General features: G+C 36.0%; 1 long non-coding RNA gene across 1 annotated transcript; it reads right to left on the minus strand.

The window, feature by feature from the left end:
- Positions 1–8,107: 8,107 nt before the first annotated feature.
- On the minus strand, positions 8,108–19,230 carry LOC145681570 (uncharacterized). Its single transcript, XR_014130820.1, has 3 exons — positions 19,110–19,230; positions 10,105–10,272; positions 8,108–8,720 (listed from the first exon to the last, which is right to left on the minus strand). It is a non-coding gene; the product is annotated as an uncharacterized LOC145681570 (long non-coding RNA).
- Between the last annotated feature and the right edge of the window lie 5,539 nt (positions 19,231–24,769).

A 24,769-nucleotide genomic window follows, 5' to 3' on the forward strand; every position in this document is an offset into this window, starting at 1 on the left:
GATCACCACTTTATATTCTAAACAACACGGGCTAAGAAGTGATGTGTTAATTTTCAGATTACAATGATAGAGTAAACGAAATTGTATATACATATTTTTTAAAGAGAAAGAAAAGAAAAAATAGCTATTAAATAAATTGTATAGTCTATATTACCAAAAGTATTATGTCAAAAAGAAGCTATTGGGCCTAACAATCCAACTTGGAGAAGCAACTTGTTATCCAATTGGTAAAGTAGAAGACCATACTTTGTCCAGTAATATCTGGAACGGGCTCAACAACCCGGCGAATTTTTGGAACATAGTGGAAAAAGTTCACTTCAGCTGTTGTCAATTGTCCGCGCTTACCTTTCAGTGTAGGCATTAAAACTGAAAATCCCCTTTCTTTCAATATATATGTTTTAGCATATTCGCTTCTAGTGCGGATACAAATGTTTCGACCAATACATATTTACTAACGATTTCAATTTTTACATCCTAGTTACATTACAAATCTCATATTTCTCTTAATTTTGCGCATCCTTGCTGGATTTTTACACGCAATCAAATACCTAAAGCTATTATTATTCAGCTTATTTTGAGTATCAGCTTATAAAGAGGCTCTTCTGAAGAGCGTAATATGACATGTCTCCCGAGCGCTTATACTGCTTTTCCACTGAAGCTTTAACTATAATATCATTTTACTTAACACCCAGGAAAATTTTTCTTTCATTCTTCAGAATTGCAACTATATGGAACTTTACATCGACAAATTAGCTTGTTTGGGAAATCATGATCTCTTACTTATGTTCGCGATACGACATATTTTATTTTCCAGAATATAATTAGTTTTCGTTGTGTGAGTGTGATTTCCCAATAAACTGTGTGACATTATCCTTTACATCACCCTGAACTAACTAACTCTATGGCCTGTGGAATCCAGAGGTTCAATGCCTCGTTCACAAAAGCTCTCCAATGACTTCTATCCTTAGCCAATTGGATCCAGTTTCCACTTTGTATTCCTATTTCTGCGAGATCCATCTTAATATTCTCTTCCCATCTGCGCTTAGGTTTTCCTAATGGTCGCTTTCCGGTCGGTCTTCCAGTTAAGACTTTGAAAGCGTTTCTACTTTCTTCCATCCTGACTATATGACCTGCCCATCTGATCCTCCTAGACTTTCAATCTATGTTCTTCCTTCCGAGTAAACGACCATGTTTTGCAACCATACAGAACAACAGGCATGATTATCGTTTTTTAATATTTTAACTTCAAATTCCTGGACAGAATTCGCAACGACAAAAGATTTTGAACAATGATATCACGAACTCCCTGCTTTTAGTCGACATTTTGATAGTATACTGATAATTTCTTCGTGAATATGGTTTCCGTCTATTAATATTGATCTTTACGTCACCCTTTTGGACATGAAATACTCATTCCCCAAAAAGACAGTGTGTTGTTTTGCTTTGGTACATGATAGAAAAAAATTAATACGAGTACGCATTTTGTTCGTAAATCTATGATAATAATTAATATCTACATTTATCCTGTTTCACTATTTAAGCCTTTTATTTTTTTAAAAAATAATAAAGATGATATGGTCATATGTTACGATGCTAAACTTTCATATTTTCGAAAGAAAATTCTAAATTCTGTTTTCGCATTTAAGTGAATGAAGAACTGCATTCATAGCAACCTTCTAATAGCATGCACTAATCATGCGTCTAAATTATCAGTATTAGGCTCTAAGTGAAATCCGAAATAGTACGTCATTCCATCAACAGATGACATCCAAGTCGACAAGAAAGGCTCACTCTTCATGTAGGACGCAATAACTATAGTCTAAAAAAATTCGAGATAGTACTTTATTTGCCCACCAGATGAGATGGGAGTCACCGAGAAATGGTATTCGCGACTCCTTTGCTGCTGGAGGTATTAACCAGGAGTCATTAGCATATACAGTTGTTATTATATAGCAAGTATATACCTTCCCCTTCTGTCAAGTCTCTACATGCTATGTATACTCATAGCTTAAACTCATAGCAAGCAGTTCCGCTACCTAACAATGAAAAAACGATCTTACGAAATATAAAGCTAACACCGATTCGTGCAGTTAAAAGTAATACTTGAAATAGAAAAATGAATAAACGGCTAAGAAAAATGAATGAGCGGCTGTACCGTTCCTTTGAAATGTCAATTTCAGTTTTCAACTTCGAGTCTGCTATCAGTACCTTCTTGTGCACAGGGCCGGATTTAGCATTTTGGCGCCCCTAGGCCCAATAATTTTTTCCGCCCCCTAGTCTGGTTAAAGTTACTTTCCTAAAAACCTTTATTAAAAAAATATATCAGGCCCACATGTTAATTGCTTAAACACCACTCCACGATGCAATTTTATCATTGCAAGTTTTTTGAGGAATTTACTTGGTTCTGGGCTTAACAAAATACCGTTAATGTATTAACAAAAGATTGGTGAACTTTACGAACAATTATTTGTTCCAATGAACTTCAAAATCAGAATGCTTTATTAGCCTGATTTTTTAAAATCAATTCAAAAAATATGTTATGGCTATTTATTTTTATTTCTAGATATTTTTTTTCTCTCGGCCGTGCGCCCCCTGGGAGTTTGCACCCATAGGCCCGGGCCTACCGGGCCTATTGGGAAATCAGGCCCTGCTTGTGCAACAAGTTTTCAGTCATTTAAAGAAAAACTCTACACAAGAACAGTTCCCAACTGTGACATAAATAAAAAATTAAGTAAAATGAAATCCCATTTACGTCCCAGCCGGCTAGACTAAATGAGACGGTCACGGTGATGATGAGAAATGAATGAAATGATGGAATGAAGAAAGTGAGAGGAAACCTAAGAACACCAAGAGAACCCACGCATACGGTGTTTGTAAACCACAAAGTCCACTTGGCGCGAGCTGGGATCGAACCAAGGTCGCTATACACCATAGATGAACTCTACTATTTTTTAAAGTTAACTGATTTACCTAACGTGCCTCATTAACTTGCTTAACTACTTATTACTAGGTTTTTCTTACTTTTATTCCTTCCTTACTTTTTTTTTTACTTGCTTAACTCATTTATCCAGTAACCTTCAACGACAGGGACACAAACATAGAAAGATCGAGGACAGTTAAAATTCCAAAGGCTCTCCTACCGGGAATCGAACCCGGGGCCCTGTACACACAAAGCCACTAGATCAGCGGGGAGGGCCCCACTGAGCCTCAGCGGCCCAAATAAAACATTGAGTTCACACCAAAACTTTCAGTTAAAATGCACGAGATTGAATCAAATATTCACTGCAGCTTATTGCAAAAATTATACTATTTAAGAAATTCCTACTGTTTTATCGTCTTGTAACTTTGTTACTCGAAGCAAATTATATTTGCTCTGAATTTCCTATCGAAACTAGTAAGAACTATCTTAGATTGTGAATATATTAAATGCTCGTTCTTAAAAATGGACAAAACTACGTTTTGGAACGCATTAAACTACAAAGTATTTAGATGTTCATTTTAACAATGCTAAAATCCCTAGTTGAAAAGACAAAACTGTTTTGAAACGTGTTAAAATTCGAATATATATAAATTGTCTGGGTCCGATGAACTCCAGAAAACTCAATGCTTAAGAAATACCCGTGAACCGACCTTAAGTAAAAACATTCTTGTATAGTGTGCTAATAGGCATACTCAACACTATTCTATTCTGACAATATTGTATAAAATATTTACTACAAAACTACACAAACAACGTTACGAACCGCTAAAATTTATCCTATTATCAAATGAACCGTCTCATGTATAATCTTCCATGGGTCCATATTCCTAAAATATTAGCTATACTATCGTTTGTTTTGCATATATTTCATTCTTCTACAAAAATCTTATTTAGAAGTTTAAAATGCTCAAATATATACATTTCAGTTTTCTGATACTAGATACTGAGCAATTCTTCTGACAACATCGTATTTACGTCTCTGAGACTGTAAACAGTGTTAAACTAACAGTGTTTCCTTTACGTTCAGTAGATCTTCCATATGACCTAAACAGATTAAAACATATCAATTGCAATACTATTGCAAAATTCACGGACCACGAAAACCCTAAACTGTTTACCAATTACTTTAAAATCGGACTGCGCAGTATAGAATATTCTTTTCAAAGTTTATTTCAAGCTCTGTCTCTGTCCTGTTTTCCATGTTTTAAACGAGACCCGTTCTTCCCTGCACACATGTACTTAATTCAGGGTGTCTACTAGTCTGAGAACATGGAAAACCTGGAAAAGTCAGGGAATTTTATAATTTCTGAAAAAGTCAAGGAAAAATCATGGAATATTCTGTATATTCTGGAAATATTTGGTAAAGTTAGGTTTATTTCATTGCTTTTATATTTTATCTGCACAATTTTTGGAAAACAACTTTTCGCTACATCAGAAGTCATCATACAATGAAGGACTTCTGAAAGGAGTTGGCAACCCTTGCGTCTGGAGCTCGTGGTTTCTCATTTCCACGTTAAAAAACTATCCTTATCTTCAGGGGTGTAGCTAGACTATTGCAACCGGTGACCCCCAATAAAGTCCTAAATAACACTTGTTATGATCTTGTTGATTTTAATATAGCAATAAGTTATAGCCTAACTATGTATAGTTAACTCTAATTTATATTATAATTCGTAACTACATTAGTTAGATTTAAAACTCCTATTCCATTTTCAGAGCAGTTTGGCGTTCCGCATGTCTTCTATGATGTTTGTTATTATTTTGCAGGTAATTTCTGTGAATATTTCTGGCATGCTTGTAACTTTTTAATAAGATCATTTTTCCAGCAAGTGCTCATACTTTTATAGAAAACGTGAATGTAGTAGACCAGGGCGCAAAATTTCCGGTAGCCAGGTCGCCACTGGCGACTAAAAGTTTAGAGCTAGCGACCAGTGTTTAGTAGGAATCGTTTCTGCCTAAACTCACAGGGTTGCGCAGTTTCTGCTTCGCGCGAAAATAATTGTCACTGGGTGAGAGAAAACACGGAATGTGAAGTCTTCACAACAAACATGGAAAGTGAAGTTTTTATAATGTTTCAATTAGCCCCTCCTTTACAATGAAAACTTCATTACGAGATTCCCAAATTTGCTTCCAATTGGCGTCACATTTTGTGCAGTTTTACCTGTGAGTACTGTTTCATGTAAGAGAGGCTTCAGCAGTTCCAACAATGTTAAGGCTGCCTACAGGAATTCACTGAAGACTGATATATTGGATGATTTGCTGACAATTTCCATCAATGGCTCTTAACTTAAGGACTTTGATCAGAAAACTACAATCGAGAACTACACTCTAAAAACTGTGACGCTTAAATAAGCGTAAAAAAATCGCGATTTTTTTACATATAAAATGAATGTAAAATTGTTACATAGAAATGGAAGGTCTCATGTAACGTATAAATTAAGCACAATGTGACGCTTAAATGAATGTAACAAACTTGATGTATGTTACGTATAAATAGAAGTGCTAACCGTTACACATAAATAGAATACCCACCGTTACGTATAAATAGAAGAGGCCTCATGCTGGTATATCGGGTACAAAATTTAGGTATATTTATCGACAATTCGTATGGTAATTAACTCACATTATTAACCCTTTTAGGATTTCCTCTTTTTGAGGTAAAATTTAGAGTTTCACTCAAACAGCTACTGCTTACTTACTATTTATTGTAAGGTTATGGTTCATAACTCTTTTTTTTTTTTTTTTTTTTTTTTTTTTTTTTAGAAAGCATCCTTTCCAACGGTACCACTCGCTTGCCCATACACCAGAAACGGGAATATCAGGGAAAACCGGGAGATTTTTCAAAATTTTTACGCCCCTCTGGCCCGGGTCTATAGTAGGGATCTGATTTTTTTTCAAATTACGTAGTTAGGTACACAATACGATTGCAAAATTTCAATCTTGTATCTTGAAAACTAAAGGCGGAAATTTTTTTTAAAGTCTGAAGGTGACCTATTTTTTATACATACATATTTTAAAAATTTACTGCGTCATTACTATTTGAAATAGAGCCATGGTTCAAACGTTATTTTTCAGTATAACGAGCCCTTTCTATCGGTTGTTGTTGTTGATTTTGAGTTTAACGTCCCGTTCAGCAGCGAGGCTATATGAGACGTGAACCTATTGATTAACGTGGAATCCGAGCCACTTGAGCTCCCGTCGGGAATCGAACGCAGGTCTCCCGCGCCAAAGGCGCGTAAGCTAACCGTTTAGCCATGAATGAGCTCCTCTTCCTAACGGTATCACTCACATGTCCGTATCATACACCTGAACCGGAAACATCTGGAAAAAACGGATTTTTCTGAAAAATCGTTCCCTCAGAACAGTTGCGTCCGTCAGGCTCGAGTGCGCGTTCACGTAGGAGTCACAAAAAATTGAGAAATACTCAAAGGTGCACACAATCAATATGCAAAATTTCAATCTGATATCTTGAAAACTAAATAAAGGCATGATTTTTTTTTAATTTCTTAAGAAAAAAAAGTCACACTCTTCCGCCCCCACTTGCCACCGCCAAGTTGACCACCCAGTTCTAAAATGCATCTGGGTAAAAGATAATACTATGCAATGGTAACTTAAATCCTAAAAGGGTTAAGTATAATGTAAATAATCCAAATATAATGTCTAATTATCTACTTTCTTTTGTTGAAAGGAAGTAGTGCTCAAAAGAGGAACCTAACTAACACACTCAAGAAAATTGATTGGTATACTGTTTGCCCTTAAAAAAAAAAAAAGCTTGCGATACCAATCGAAAGTCGGCTAGGTTTTTCTTAGAACTATTCCCTTTCAGTAATGTGGCAGAGGAAGCTATGCTAGTACAGAAAATTTAGACTATTTACCACTTTATCTAAGAATGGTATTTCATACAGGCATTGTCACCAGGTATACCTATGAATTTCCTACTAATTTATTAGTAGACGTGATAAATAAATCTCGAGAATGTTGTATTATACACTATCGGTGGTAATTAACAAGATAATGCTGAACTTAAACATTTATTTTAAAATGAAAATGTGGAAATCGGGTCCTTACCTTGAGAATATTGTGATGCTCAGAAAACAAAGCTCCGCACACTCCGAAGCCACCTTGTTGAACTCAATTAAACAGTAGGAAAAAATTGTTTAGCACGCTGTAACAAAACAGCTGGATTGCTCATAGAAACCAAGTTTACCATTTGTTGAAAAAAAAAACTATCGACACTGCTGCTTTTCATCACTGTGGTAACAAAGCAAGATACATCCAGCCCTCGCGGTTCAGGCGGTAACGTTTCGTAGTGCTAAGAGGTAGTGAGGAGGTCAATTTGTTAAATCCCACTGCCAATCATCCTGACTTAAGTTTTCCAGGGTTTCCCACAGTTTAACCAGGCGAATGCGGGAATGGTACCGTAAGAATAACCCTGGCCAATACTATCCTTGGTCTATACTCTATGCTGGCCAGAGTAGAGGTCTGCAAGGGCCGGAAGTTTTAGCCCGAGCCCGGCCCGTCCTGTGAATTTATAATGTGAGGCCCGACCCGAATCCGAAACTTGTTTTAGTATTTAGGCCCGAGCTTGTCATAATCAAATGAGCCCGAAATAAGCCCGATTACAGCAACTTGACAATGAAAGCAAAATTGTATTTTTATTTACAGCAATTAGAAGGTTAATTTTGCCCGTGCAGAACTCTAGGCCAGAGCCACAGCTACTAAAAGATCTTAAAAATAAATTTAATAAACTGCTAAAAAAGCAACGTTTCATCCCACAATATTATAAAATCTTACAAGATCAAATTGAAACTGCCTTGAACATTTTTACACTGATAGACAATGTATAAACAATATATATATATATATATATATATATATATATATATATATATATATATATATATATATATATATATATATATATAAGAATCAATAGTAATCTTCGAAAATCAGCATTAACGTTTATAGCATTTCCGTCGGTGAGTTGGCCAGTATTTCGGATATATTAGGGACTACACAAGATGCCTGTTTACATGAGCGATTGAAATTTACGAAATCGTTATAGTATTGTTTGAAAGCTATCACATAATTTGTTGGTACTAATCTGCTCTTAGATTAGGTTGGATTTATGTAGTTCCCGGATATACTGATAATGGTGTTATTCGCTTTCAGTTGCAGGGCTAATTTCAAGCAAATTCAATTGATCTTTCTTGTACTTTATGTCTCGTGAGCATTGATTGTTTTCTATTGACCTTTAATTTAAATATCTACCCGTGTACCAAGGAAACTTTTGACGTGACTGTTTTTTTCTTGCTAAATATCGTTTAAAAAGTGAGATCATTTACTGTTACAAACAATGAAAAATACTAATCGGGTAAACATCAAAATAATACACTAGCAATAAGTGAAACACTGTTCAAGTCAATTATATTTCACATTCATACTTTTACACTTTTAGAAACTTCACAGCTTCAGGAGATTCACAGTTTCAAAAAGTCTTTGCGACATCAATTGCTTAGGAAAATTTTGTCGAGTTACGACGCATTGTAAAAGGCCCAGAATTTGACCGTACGCACCTGGATAGTTCAAGTTCTTTACGTAATAGACTGCAGCCCTTAACTCAGAGCATCCTTGTTCCAAATTAATAATTTCTTCAGGACCACAATATATTTCTTTCTTTGTGCCAAAAAAACACTGTTCGTCCTACAATACTCTTCGTCTTCTGATGTATGCCTGCCTCCTGCAAGTAAAACGATAATAATTTAATATATAGTGTATTTGGAAGAACTTCACACAGATAATTTAGTTTTTAGTAAATACTATCTACAATGAAAATTAAAAAATACGTACTGATATGTGAATCAGTCCTCGAACTGACCTAAAAAGGCTTGTCCACCTTGCTGAGAGTTTGTGCTTTTATTCAACTCAAGATCTTCAAAAAAATAAATAAGTAAAATAAAAATAAAAAATAAAATAAAGAAACAACCGTCCTTTTTGAACTAAGAAACAATGTGATAAGATGCATTTCCAGTCTGCGGCGAAAGTATTTCACCAAGTCGTAAAATTTCTTAACCGGATAACTCTGAAGTAGACTCTCATAATATGTCAGAGCGGCAACTTGTATTGAAATTTATACCTTCTCTGGAAGATACTAAAAAACCGTACTGAAATAAGAATATTGTTACCTGAAAAAGAAGTGTGACTGAGTAAACTTTGACCTGCACATGTTATTAGAATCGATATGAGCACTATAGTTTAAAATTACCTAACTGTATACTTTATTAGGCGTAAAAGTCACAGTAGGTAAAACACTAGGTTATTTATTATAAAACAGCGTATCCAGGCAGGCCTTTTAATTATCCTTTAATTCTTTTACACTTGGAAGATGATGTCACCTGATGTTCTCAAAATGGAGTCTTGAGTGTAAACTTCTGCTGCAGACTGGGCTTAAAATGTGTTAATGTTTAGAGTAATATTGGCGTTCAAAGGCAGAGTGAATTAGCCCTAAGAGTTGCCTGAGCCTTTGATACTCTACAGTAATAAAATTGTCTGTACAGACATTAACCTTCGAGCATCGTTTTCAATAACTGCTAGCTATTGAAACAATCCGTATCAATCTGGACCAAAAATCAATCCGTTTAATGTGCACAATTTTACTTTTTAAAAAATCACACTAAAAATGTCATTTTACTAGTAACAAATACACATGTTACAACACAAAAGTACGAGTGTACCCTATGGGTGAGTGGTAATGCTCTCTACCTTCTAATCAAAATGTCCTGGGTTCGATTCCCAATAGATGACACATGTGGTTCGGAGCCAACTTTAAACTAGGTCTCGTTCTTTAGAAACTCCGAAGCTCGTTTAAAACGTTAATAACAACTTATTAATAAGGAGGTATCAACAGATGTGTTAAGGACGTTCGGGACGAGCAGAGGCCAAAGTATGAGGTTGCAAATTAAATGTATTTTTTTTCATTCTCATACTAAAAGAATGATGAGGATTAATATGCACAGAAGTGTCAAAGTACTAAATGAAGTTCAAAACTAATGTTTACTCAAATTGCGTTGGTGATAAATAATTCTCAGTAATAATTCCCTTAACTCTATTATATATACACCTACCTGGGAAATTACTCTAAGCGTAGATCTCTTTGCCTGCAAATGTCTTTCTAGGGCGAAAATATCATTTTCTATGTTGGCTGATAGTGCAACTTTTGACACTGCATCTCCCAGCTTAATTTCAAGAGTGTCTACGTCGTATCCAAAGTAAAGACTTGCCTCTGTTTCCAACTGAAATAAAGGGGAATAAATAAATAAATAAATAAATAAAAGAAAAAAAGAAAAATCCATAAATCTTTTTCCTTCCTACTATCTTACGGTAGATTTCACGGTGCGTAGACGGTAATGTTCAAGGCACGTAGATGTATCGAGAAAATGAATCTAATTGTACTCTTGAAAAGTGAAGATAAAATAGAATAGAATAATAGGGGCGTCGTGAGAGGGAAAAGCAGGAGTGAGAGTCGCTACTAAACTCATTTTTCCGAATTTTTTTAAAAATGTCTTAAATTTTGAATATAATCCAATTAAATATGAATAATATAAATGGATTTTATTTTACTAACTTCGAAATGTTTGTCCTCGGGTTGACTAATTCATATCGGACTTCCGAAGAAATATCAAACAATTTTAATGACCGTGTCAATAGCGACAATTCCCAGTCACGACCCTTCTTTTTAGGTTTTAATAGAAATAGAGAAAGAAAGAGTGAGGAAGAGAAAGAAGAAGGTAGGAAGGAAGAGGGAAGGAGAAGGAAAGGAAGAAGATAGGAGATCTGAGGAGAACGAATTACTGGATAATTTTGGGAATATGGTGAAGAAACTCGAATATTTCTAAAAGGTAGTCTGTATTCAGAATGTTATTGCTCAAGTATTGATATTGTAGGGATCCGGAATAGACACTTGTTCACCCATACAACCTCGACCTGGATCCAGGCAACTACGCCAGTGGGAGTTGCCCCGACCCAGCCCGGGTGACATGAAAGTTTAGTTCTATTGTTTATTCATTATTTTAGAACGAAGGTTACCTAATATCCAGTCTCGGAACTCCAAGATTCAGAGATCGATCAGAAAAAAAAAATCGAGTAATGCATACATTTGTCTCAAATGAAAATTTTGATATTTCTGAAAGATCGTCGTTTATTCAGGCATATCCTGTTATTTTGGCTTTTCTCACAGAGCCGATTATAATTTGTTTTAGACTTTATCCTTTATAACCTTAGTCATGTATTGTAAAACCATTACAATAAACCAATGTTAATGTTACGACTTACGGTTAAAAATTATCACTCAGTTACACACAACATACACATGGGACAGCGTAAGGATAAAATATTCCAAAGGAAACTATCTAACTACATTGTTTTATACAATTTATTACATTTAGAAAAAAATATTAGCCATTAATGACATATTTAACATATATCGAGAGAAAAGTATGGAAAAAAATTGGCAATATACATGCTAGATAGAACAACAACGTCTGAATCACGTATGGAAATATATAATTATATCCACCTATATTAACAAAGAGATTAGTAGGAAAATATAACAAAGAGACCCTGCTACCAATTAACTCATTGTTCTTTAAGTGACTGTCAAAAATAAGGAACTGTGCAGCTATCAATGGAAAGGGGACCCTCTTCCTGTAAGGAAAAGAATCCCTAAAAATTTTCTCAACCCATGTTTACTGAGACGATGCTCAATTTAGGAGCAGATGGGAGCCCCTTAGTTTTTGTTTACACAGACATATTAGACATTACTCTAACTACGAGAAAACCTACCGCAATGTTAGTGATTATTTAAAAAAAATCACACTTACTACATATGCAAACTGAAGCTACACTTGGACAGGTGTATTGAACCCTAAATTGAATTTTTGGAAGGGGGAAAAGGAGACTTAAATGTTGAAATCACTGACACAAAAGAAAACTTGAAAATTTTCCTACACTATTCTGAAATGGTTCGCATACTACGATGAATCCTGTCTATCACTGTTTATATGCTGTAAACATGGCGTCTTATGAACTGAATTATATATTTTACTATTTCTGCCTGTTTTCGCTGATGAAAATAACAGTTTATGGCTCCCTACTACGTCCAGATGATTTAACTATTGTTTAGACCAGTGTTACCTCGATTTATTCCGTTTATCTGCAGAAATTTTCCAAATTTAGAGGAGCTGAAGTTACAGTGTTGTCCTTGATTTACGCCACGTCTTGCAATGGAGGTTTTCGCGCCGTAATACTATAGTTCAGGAAATAGTTCCAATCACAGCAGAGATTTTTTGGCGGCGGAGAGTATAAAACGAATAGAAAATGGTAAAAATCTGGATCAAACCGGATTTCAGAGTGGATATGGGCATCTCAAGAAGGACGAGGAGGGTCCAAAATATTCTGCCAAAATTTAGATTGATAGATTTTTCTAAGAATTCCTGCCCAGTAGCGGGCCTAGTTTTTGTACAGCATGAAGATGATGATTTCAATGTTTCAATATTTGAAATACCCATATGCTAAATATTATCGTGAAATAACGTATGAATAAAGATATTATTCCCCAAAATATAGTTACTATGAAATTATTCCGAATTTCCACATTAATTCCAAGTATAATTATAATCAATTGAATATCATGTATACATCGAAACCTATTTCGGAAAAATTAGCAGGGTACAATGGGTGATAAATTTAGTGGGCCCCTCCGAGCGGAAACCACATTACCTAATTCTAATGGTACAATACGAAGCAAAAAACCTGCAACATGAAAGTTTAAGTTCATTGTGAAACTACGCCTAACAACATAGGCAACCAACCTAACGTCTTTGTGGCACTGATCACGCCAGGATAACCTTCGGCTTTGTCCCCCTGCACACTTCGTTTGGAGCAAGAAATGCATAGACCACGTGACTACAAACCACAAATTTCTCACAAGATGGTGTAATAGATTGAGGTTCTTCTCATTACTTTTCTCATTTTACATCCTCAGTTTTAAAGAGAGAGAAAGAGAAAGAGGTCAACGGGATGAAAACTAAATAAAGAGGAAAATGCGAAATATAAAGGAAAAGCAAACGTGCGCATATATTGACAAATGACACATGTACTTCAAAGGAGACCACTACAAATTTTGTTATGAACCATATATAATAACTGTGAGAATCAGCAAACCACATATACATAATTACACACAGTAAGTGTTATATAACACATATTTATTTAGACAAATAAAAATGCTAGCAGAAAGCTGAAAATTTCTTTAAAATCTCAACCATAACTGAAAGAAGAGATTACTTCTGTATTGTTTTTCTTCGTAGCATCCATCTACATGGAGAAATGAGAAAGAGAGAACATCTTAAGAGATTCGCACATATACAACATCGGAAACTGCTGAATGGAAAAAATTACAGTATTTGGATGGGATTCGAACGCGGAACCATAGCATTAGGAATCCCACACTCTACCGATGTAGCTAGTCTGACACTAATTCCCTATTCCTCCATCATTACCTATGAAAGATGGAATGGAGTCTGCAGAAAACTACATCTAACATGTCCATGACAGACCGCCTATAACCTGTGTCTAATTGGTACTTTAACAAGCTAGCTATACACGTGCATAGAAAAGTAAAAGCAAATGAGTAGTTAGTACAGATCACTTTGTCTGTCTCACACTATCTCTGACTATAGAAATCGAGGAAGAAGAAAAAAGTATAGAGGTGAGAACACAGGAAGAACAAGCAAAAATAAAAGTTGCAGGAAACTGAATATCAAGGAGAGAGAGAGAGAGACATAGAGACAGAGAGAAAAATAGAGGGAACGGAGCAAATGATTTAATATACATCCGAAAAGAAGGTTCATAACTGTGCTATACATTTAATGTATTGAATACTCTGTTTCTTCTAAATTGCTTGCTAGTTGACAAATATTAATTTGTAAAAACGTAGCAAATGCCCGCGTTGTCTTGTTTTCTTACTGTTTCAGTAATAGTGAAAAATGTGGTTTATGCAAAATAATAAATTACTACTTTTCCCACAACAACCATGTAGTTGTTGTTGATGATTTTGAGTTTAACGTCCGTTCAGCAGCGACGCTATTTGAGACGTGGACCTACTTATTAACGTGGAATCCGAACCATATGAGCTGTTGCCGGGAATCGAAGCAACCATGTAGTGTTGGTAAGAAATTTCGAAGCAAAAGAAAAAACTGATCAGTAAAATACATAAAACGATAGTCGTGCAAACTATTACTTAAAGAGAATTTATTGTAAAATTAATACATCCATGTGGCGGTATATAGTCGTAAAGTGATTAGAAAACTTAATATTAAACTGTCGATCACATCGTTTTACTTATTTGAATTCAATGTCGAATAGGTTCGGTTTTAGCTCTAAATTTCAACGTTCTCACTTCGATTCTTAACTTGTTGGAAATATGCACTAATCGAAATTATAAACATATACGAAATTTAACTAGCTAAAAAAAGAGAATAACATAAAAATCCGGGTTAGAGTACAGTATTACAATAAACATGTGTATTTTGTTTAGGGTTTGCCAGTCATAGCTTATAGGAATTATAGAAAAAAAGTTCGTTGTGAAAGCACAAGAAAAAAAAACAAACAGAGAACAGGATCAAACCTCCGGAGGGTTTGAACACGAGAAGGCGGAAGTAGTAGACTACTCTACTAAACCGCTCGGCTATATCTTAATTCTCTAGTACGTTTTGATAAATATTGTCTAGAGTATTTGCACTTTACTTGTTTCTGTTTTGTTGTTTGTCATATAATGTATACGAGTGGCGAATAATAGAATAGAACTGTTTTAGACGAGTATGAACAAATTTCCCAGATAAGTAGTAATCTTATATGTATCTAAATTGCACAAATAAATCAGATTAAATCTGTAAAGTGCTTCGGGGGTTTTGATGGAAGTAAACTGTTGCTTAGTTACGAGTTTGTGTTTATGCTCACCACTCGATGGAAGTTATGTTCTTGAAAGATAGTAACTGCTACTATATTCTAATGTATTGGATTTTAAAACATTGGAAAATATTTTGTTACTAACAGTGAGTGAGTATTTTTGCGTGCAACAACAGTTGATTACAGGCACATCTGCTTTCTTTACGCATGCCTTTCATAATACGACGTCATGTATAGCAATATTGTGCATTATCCTATATTCAAAGATGTTCTAGCACTTTTACTTTGGTGTGTAAGAATGGCGCAATATGATCATTCTGTACGTGAGAGTGTTATCGCTTTTATTGAACATGCGGGATTGAGTGTTCCTGAAGCAGGCGCTCGACTAGGCGTGCATCGTGCAACAGCGTTCAGGTGGTGGAAAAAATATGAGGAAACTGGAAGTGTAACTCGAAAATCTGGAACAAACACCGTGCTCGTGGGTTTTCTCGGGGTTCTCCCGTTTCCTCCCACTTTCTTCATTCCACCATTTCACTCATCTCTCATCATCACCGTCTCCTTTAGCCTAACCGGCATAACCGTGGGATGTAAAACTCAAAGATTTCATCGGCCACGAGTGTCCTCAACGACACAAGACCAACGATTAGTTGATCAATGCTGTCGACAGCCTTTCATGTGCCCGAAAACTGCAGCAGTCTACCGCATTTCCAGGTGATGTAACTACAGTCCGACGGCGACTTCGGGCCGCAGACTTAAGATCCTTCCGGGCTGATGTTAAGGACAGATTGACAGAAGATCACAAAGTCGATAGACTGGCGTTTGCACGCAAAAATACTCACTCACTGTTAGTAACAAAATATTTTCCAATGTTTTAAAATCCAATACATTAGAATATAGTAGCAGTTACTATCTTTCAAGAACATAACTTCCATCGAATGGTGAGCATAAACACAAACTCGTAACTATGCAACAGTTTACTTCCATCAAAACCCCCGAAGCACTTTACAGATTTAATCTGATTTATTTGTGCAATTTAGATACATATAAGATTACGGCTTATCCGGGGAATTTGTTCATACTCGTCTAAAACAGTTCTATTCTATTATTCGCCACTCGTATACATTATATGGCAAACAACAAAACAGAAACAAGTAAAGTGCAAATACTCTAGACAATATGTATCAAAACGTACTAGAGAATTAAGATATAGCCGAGCGGTTTAGTAGAGTAGTCTACTATCTCCGCCTTCTCGTGTTCAAACCCTCCGGAGGCTTGTTTCTATTCTCTGTTTGTTTTTTTTTCTTGTGCTTTCACAACGAACGTTTTTTCTATAATTCCTATAAGCTATGACTGGCAAACCCTAAACAAAATACACATGTTTATTGTAATACTGTACTCTAACCCGGATTTTTATGTTATTCTCTTTTTTTAGCTAGTTAAATTTCGTATACGTTTATAATTTCGATTAGTGCATATTTCCAACAAGTTAAGAATCGAAGTGAGAACGTTGAAATTTAGAGCTAAAACCGAACCTATTCGACATTGAATTCAAATAAGTAAAACGATGTGATCGACAGTTTAATATTAAGTTTTCTAATCACTTTACGACTATATACCGCCACATGGATGTATTAATTTTACAATAAATTCTCTTTAAGTAATAGTTTGCACGACTATCGTTTTATGTATTTTACTGATCAGTTTTTTCTTTTGCTTCGAAATTTCTTACCAACACTACATGGTTGCTTCGATTCCCGGCAACAGCTCATATGGTTCGGATTCCACGTTAATAAGTAGGTCCACGTCTCATATAGCGTCGCTGCTGAACGGACGTTAAACTCAAAATCATCAACAACAACTACATGGTTGTTGTGGGAAAAGTAGTAATTTATTATTTTGCATAAACCACATTTTTCACTATTACTGAAACAGTAAGAAAACAAGACAACGCGGACATTTGCTACGTTTTTACAAATTAATATTTGTCAACTAGCAAGCAATTTAGAAGAAACAGAGTATTCAATACATTAAATGTATAGCACAGTTATGAACCTTCTTTTCGGATGTGTATTAAATCATTTGCTCCGTTCCCTCTATTTTTCTCTCTGTCTCTATGTCTCTCTCTCTCTCTCTCTCTCCTTGATATTCAGTTTCCTGCAACTTTTATTTTTGCTTGTTCTTCCTGTGTTCTCACCTCTATACTTTTTTCTTCTTCCTCGATTTCTATAGTCAGAGATAGTGTGAGACAGACAAAGTGATCTGTACTAACTACTCATTTGCTTTTACTTTTCTATGCACGTGTATAGCTAGCTTGTTAAAGTACCAATTAGACACAGGTTATAGGCGGTCTGTCATGGACATGTTAGATGTAGTTTTCTGCAGACTCCATTCCATCTTTCATAGGTAATGATGGAGGAATAGGAACTAGTGTCAGACTAGCTACATCGGTAGAGTGTGGGATTTCTAATGCTATGGTTCCGCGTTCGAATCCCATCCGAATACTGTAATTTTTTTCCATTTAGCAGTTTCCGATGTTGTATATGTGCGAATCTCTTAAGATGTTCTCTCTTTCTCATTTCTCCATGTAGATGGATGCTACGAAGAAAAACAATACAGAAGTAATCTCTTCTTTCAGTTATGGTTGAGATTTTAAAGAAATTTTCAGCTTTCTGCTAGCATTTTTATTTGTCTAAATAAATATGTGTTATATAACACTTACTGTGTGTAATTATGTATATGTGGTTTGCTGATTCTCACAGTTATTATATATGGTTCATAACAAAATTTGTAGTGGTCTCCTTTGAAGTACATGTGTCATTTGTCAATATATGCGCACGTTTTCTTTTCCTTTATATTTCGCATTTTCCTCTTTATTTAGTTTTCATCCCGTTGACCTTTTTCTCTTTCTCTCTCTTTAAAACTGAGGATGTAAAATGAGAAAAGTAATGAGAAGAACCTCAATCTATTACACCATCTTGTGAGAAATTTGTGGTTTGTAGTCACGTGGTCTATGCATTTCTTGCTCCAAACGAAGTGTGCAGGGGGACAAAGCCGAAGGTTATCCTGGCGTGATCAGTGCCACAAAGACGTTAGGTTGGTTGCCTATGTTGTTAGGCGTAGTTTCACAATGAACTTAAACTTTCATGTTGCAGGTTTTTTGCTTCGTATTGTATATTACACTCTTCATGAATTCACGAAAGCTATAAGTACTTTATCCAAGTTACAGCGTAGGCAAATGAGGTAATACTCGTCCTTAGACATTGCAAAACCAAGCTCAAAAATCCTAACTATCAATCTGCTTACAAATTTCTGTAATTCATGAATTCATGAGTTTCAAGCTTTCGACTCACCTCTCGAGTCTTGGTCACGGAGGTTGGAAACAAGAAGAAAAAGAATAGGAACATCAAACAATGAAAAGAAACGAACTTACCAAGGAGAGAGCTGTAGAAAAAAAAATTGCCAAGTGCGCCAGCGATATACGGATAAGGTGATACGAACTAAAATATGGCAGGCATGTTATTATTTTTATTGTCATGCTATTCCTGTGAAATTTTTTTAATTATCACCTCCCATTCCTGTCAACTATTCCTTGTCTAGATTTAATTTTTTTTAATGAATAAATAAATTTTCAAGCCTCAGTCTCTCTATTTCATTTCTAGCTTCAAACAAAAGTTGTGAATCTTCTACCCTGTGTTTCGTTTCTTTTAAATGTTTCGATAAACCTGACACCGAATTTTCTGCTTTTGAATCTCTAATGTATTCCTTTACTCGGACTTCTAAATTTCTTTTCGTTTTGACTACATAACTATCTTGGCAATTGCATTTTATTTCTTAAATACACAATTTTTCATTGGGATCCCTGTAATAACACTTAAATTGGGTGATGCTCTTTTCTAAAGTTTTCGGAGGTTTTAAGACTGTACGAAAACCGTAATGTGCATTTTCTATTTAATGCCAGCTGTCAATCTGGGAAAAATAGGCAATTTTTAGTATGTCTGCATAATGAGGAACGAAATTTGAACTTGGATTTACACAAACTGCATTCATACCGCAAAACCCTTTCATGCCTCTTTACATGGCGTGACAATTTATCAAAACTGAACGTTTTAAAAGAGCAATGAATACACCGATAACTTTTTCTCGAAAACCTATTACCAATTACCTCATTACTTTTGACGTGTACAGTTTCTTGCTCAGAATTTGCATCTCGGTCTTCTCTGTGGGAAAGACTGCTTTCTGTAGGTACTTCTCCAACTGTTTGTACTACACCTCGTGTCCAGCTGTATCTGACAAAAAAAAAAAAAAAAAAAAAAAAAATCAGTACCTAAATTTTGTACAGCCTTTTCAGATTTAAAATTAAGTCTAAGATATAAGTCAGGTTTTGAATTTACTTTTTTTTTTTTTTTTTTTTTTTTTGGAAGAAAAGTGTTTGAGGTCCGTATTTTATCAGTCACAACAGCCTAATGCTGAAATGGTATCTTAAATGCAGGCTTTAACTTCTTTTAGAGGCTGATCCTCCCATTTTTACACAGAAGATGGTTGCTTGGGAAGGATTTGGCTACGACACTCACTTGTGAGTAAGCTAGACTCGCAGTGGGTTTGTTATTAATCTCAAGTCTTATCCATTACGTGCTGGAATGTTGTGCATGCAACTATAAAAGGACCCAGAAAATTAACCTTGACTCTTTTAAATGAACATTTATAGCATTGTTTAACATGAATAGTTTTGTTTTAAATTTAGTTTACCATCCGCCTATTTGTCACGATGACTGGAGAGCAGGAAAGGCTTCGACAAAAATTAAGATGAACTCGACCACGGCCTTATTAGATGCCATCAGCATTAACCTGGTAGGACTGGGGGAAACTTCTAAAATTGGACTACCGAACAACGTCTGAAATATCGCCATCCAAGTTTTTTGAAAGGCCTGACAACTTTTGTGAGAAACTAATTAGTGCTGTTACTCATAAAGCGAACAATAATAGAGCGGATGATCGAGATGCCTGAGACTTCAGGCTGCCAGTGGGGCATGGATCTTCGTGATTATTAAAACTTAACACCTAATGGCAACGTCCCAGGCCGATTGGTGGAATGAAGAAAGTGGGAGGAAACGGAAGAAACGCAAGAAAACCCACGCACACGGTGTTTATCCATCAGAAGGCCCACATGGCATGAGCCGAGTTTGAACCAAGGATCCCACGCACCAGAGGTGGGTGTTCCAACCAATGCGCCCACGCGGCCCTTTTATCAACATGAGTTAACACACACTTGGGGTAATACTACTTGACAAAACTGCAGCATACCGAACATGCCTTGTTCACGTTCTTGTTGACAAGTGAGTCCGCGACGTTAAACTTTAGGGGTGAGTGCTAGTCAGGACCAGTTTTTTTTTTTTTTTTTTTTTTTTTTGTGGGCATAAAATGACATAATATCCATTTCTAATGCGTCACTTTCACATCTATTAAATATAAAAAATCAGGAAAAATAGAGCATTACACCTGTCAATATTATATGTCTAAATTTCAAAATAATGGCTCTCACCACAATAATTGGTACACTTACGTTAATACAATAAAACTGAGAGGCCATACCTAACAAGGGACCATTCCAATTTTGTAAATTCAATTGTTGAAAATGATTGTTAGCACTGGATTCAGCACCAAAAGAAACAGAGAAAAAGAGTTTAGTAGCAGACCGTATACAGGGTGGGAAATAAGTTAGGGCAAAATGCGAAGGTAGAAAATGCCTAGAAATGTTATGTCAATTTTGAAACGAGTAGAGGGATTAGGAGAGTCTGAAGAAAATTTTTGACCTCTGTAACAGGAGGCGTTCCACGCTTTGGCAATATATCAATACTAAGGTGACATGAATGAAGAACTAGAGATCCTGTAATACGGTCCATAAGCACGTTGTATGCACGAAGGAATAACCTCGCTTGCGCCCATACCCACTATCACTGACGCGCCTGTTCCCTTCGGACGTATTCCTGCGCAGCCCCATCAGTTTCGTCTTACTCTGACTCGGTTAGATAACATTCGTGCTTTCTAGTGGCTACCTATCACCGGTTAGTTTATTTTTCGCACTATAGTTTTTATGGTACACATCCAAAGGCCGTATTTAGACGCAAATCGTAAAAGAATTGTAATTTATCAACAGTTACTTCTTGTGGTTCCCTTGAATTTTATCTATGTCAAGTGAGATATTTTCATGTGGAAACCTTTTAGGGAACAATACGAAGGAAATTAGTGAAAGAATTATAATTCTTTTAGGCCTACTAATTTCTTCCTTATTGTCTTCTAAATGGTTTGCGCTAGGCGACATGAAAATATCTCACTTGGCATACTCGTAGAGAAAATTTAAGGGGGTCATCAGAAGTAATGGTTGAAAAATTATGGCCTTATTTTCTTTAATGATTTTCTTATATATAGGCAGTAGCGTACCCAGGAATTTATTTCGGGGGGTCGAAACTAAATATGAAGGTATTTTATATTAAAATTCCTAAAATTGCCCCTAAAATTAGGCTAAATTTTAAAAAAGTCGAAATTTCGGGGGGGGTCCGGACCCCCAGGTCCCTTCCCCTGCGTACGTCCCTGTATATAGGCCTACGTAGTCCGGATATATGACAAAAACAAAAATGAAAAAACACAAATCCTCCGCTTGGTCGCCACTCAATAGCACGAATGCAATCTAACCGACTCTGAGTAAGGCGAAACTGCAGGCCCGTGCGTAAGCGACAGGGTGGCGACCGAAGGGAGCAAGCGGATCAGCGACGGTCTTTCATATGCATTCACTTATTTCATCTATCGTAAAGCACTTGTAACGATTTTACACTTGAAACCGTATACTAGTAAACCTAAAATACATGTGCATTACTTTGGCAGGGCTCTAGAACTTATTAATCGAGCAGACGGCTCTACCAAATTTTCACACATTTATTGCATTTTCTGATTTCTTGCAGAGCATGTACTAAATGCGGAGCTAATGCATAAACCACGAACTAACTCCTGCTACGTGGCCAGTAAAAGCACGAATGCTATCTAACTGAGTCAGAGCAGGAACGCAGCACGGGGCCCGAGCGGAGTGAGGGTGTGCTTTCGTAGGGACCAGGCGCGTCAGCGACGGGGGGCATACGCATAAAGAAGGATAGTGGAAAATACATAAAATATTCCCAATAATTTTCACCTTGAAAAACACTTAAATAATCGTAATAATTCTTACTTTCAAAATGGTTTCACTGGTTTTCCGGGTACAAATGGCCCGCTGCGAGGAGAAATTAGTCTGTTTTGAATTTTCATTTCTTTTCCATACTTCGCATAGTTGATTTTTCGTTTCAACATAACATGACGCTTCAAAAACTTTATAATATGACGCTCTTTATCACACAATTATTTGTAATAAAATCGTATGTTTACATTATACCCATCGCAAATGTCCATTCCTAACACGAACAGATTATTTTCACCTTTCCACCAGATTATTTCCACTTAGAATACGTTCACTGCAATTCAAAATGTATTTCAATATATCTAATGACAGAAATTACTTACAGTATATTCACAATCTACTTCTTTTACGAAATGCGTTTGTCATTGTATTTTACCTATAAATTTTGTTTTTGGTAGAGCCGTCTGCTCGAGTGAACTCTTCTAGAACACAGGTTCCCATATCCATTTAGCTGTAATAAAGACACAAAACAACATTGCTTTGCATTTAATTTTATGGCCTGCAGAAATTTGTTTTATATAAACATGTCTTCTATGAATATGTGTTTCACATAAATATGCAAAGTTTTGTATTTGGCCTGTAAATCTTTCACAATGTGGGTGCCAAGAGTAAACCAGCACTTTATAACTTTCCAACCCGTCTTTCTAGTGGTGCGCTGAAAGTAAACCTGCACGCCTTGTTTAATGTCTTTATTAAAGTTCCATGGGAAGGGGGACCAGTAATCTAGAACCTTGCCCTTAGAGGACAACCAAACCATTCTTGTTTGCTATGTTCAAGTACAGTGGCGTGCCGTGACTTTTCTCACAGGGGACTAGGTTCGAAGAGAATGTGTGCTGTACAGTGGAGGTCCTGACTAGTATTGTTGACACCAAATAACACAATTTATATGTTTCTGTAAACGTTTCTTCTACCAAGCCTCTTTCTTTCAAGAAATGGATAATTTCAGCCACAGTTTTATTTGAAAAATCTAAGAGTCTGTAAACCTATATTAATTCACTCCGCAAATTGTTAAAATTAAAAAAAAAACTCCTGTAACGATTTAAGGGTCAAAAACAATCAGGAAATCGTGATTTGAAGCACTGAAAATTCTTTAAATCTAACAGCTCAAGAAATTGTAACTCAATGAGATCTTGAAATCTCACCTCCATTTGTCCAATCGCAGTATCAATAATGTCATTGAAGAGACGCATATATTTAATTTTTGGATCTGTTGAGTCATCTACTTTAGTCTACGTCTTTTATTAGAAGGTTCCCGTTGTCATCCAATTCTACTTTTCTATAAGTCTCTTCAAAATCGTTTCTTGCATTTCTAAGTTGAGATACCATCTTTTGTACTTTTTGGATGCAATATTTCACATCCAAGGTTTTACTTTAAAGAATGTTGAATAGTATATCCGTGCGCGAAAAAAGATGACTGAAAAATTTTAGTAGAAATGCAAAATCGAAATCCTTCAATGATAACTCACACATTTTTTTGTAGTCATGAAAGCTTCGATGTCGCAATTATCTGAATCCTCTACAATCTTCTCAGAACACCGTAAGAGTTGTATTTGATTTTCATTTACTGCATTCACAATTTTGGAATTGTAATTCCATCTTATATTGGCAACTGTTGGAAATCGCTTAATTACTTCTGATTCAGCAAGCGCGTTACAGCGTTTCAATGAATATGAAAAGAAATTTGGAATGCCACTTATTCTAAAAAATATTTTACATTCCTTGATGTGATTAACAGACTGTGGATCAATGACATCGAGTCTGTGAGCATAGCAGTGCATGGTGAGTGCACTCAAACACCTTTTCACAAAACATTGTAAACCGTTCAAATGTCCAGAAAATGTGGCAGCTCCATTAATAACCTAGTGCTACAAGCTTTTGCTTACAATTAAAGTGAGAGTGAACTTGGAAAGCATGCTCACTTAGACAGGGGCGGATCCAGGACCGACTTCTGGGAGGGGACGATGGGTTGCCATACTGCTACTTTTAAGAGCTCCAAATTTTGGGATGGGTTTTATTCATATATATAAAATCAGAAAGTTTCCTCTTCTGCGGGGGCAATCGCCCCGATCAGCCCCCTGGATACGCCCCTGCACTTAGAGCAGTCGCAGTGCAATCACTAGTAGCATCCGCAAAACAAATAAATCTTTCATGAATATTGCCGTCTTTCACGTACCGAATGAATGTTGAGAGATATTTGCAATGTCCGTAGTTTTGTCCAACATTATTACTGTAGAAAGTGTATTGTTTAATTCGGACTTAATTTTATCCAGAATTACGTCACCAACACATTTAATAATATCATTCTGAATCCTGTTTGATGTTCCTTTAAAGACTTCTGTGCTGTGAAGATGACAAGTCAACATGGGCGCCCAAACGAGAGGGCAGGGTGGGGCCCGGGCCTTCCTCTGGCTCACGAAAATGTATACGAAATATAGCAAACCACGTATATTAAATACCAGAAATACCAGACGCGATATAGCATCCATGGAGATGGGCCCCTCCCTAGAACATTTTCTTCGGGCGCCCCTGCAAGTCCATTTAGTATCTTACTTAAAATGTAACTGAATTATTTCAATATAGTTTCCCTAATTGACAGAATC

This window comes from Thermobia domestica, chromosome 3 (genome assembly GCF_964235325.1).
Source record: "Thermobia domestica chromosome 3, izTheDome1.hap1.1, whole genome shotgun sequence".
Classification (NCBI taxonomy): Eukaryota; Metazoa; Arthropoda; class Insecta; order Zygentoma; family Lepismatidae; genus Thermobia; species Thermobia domestica.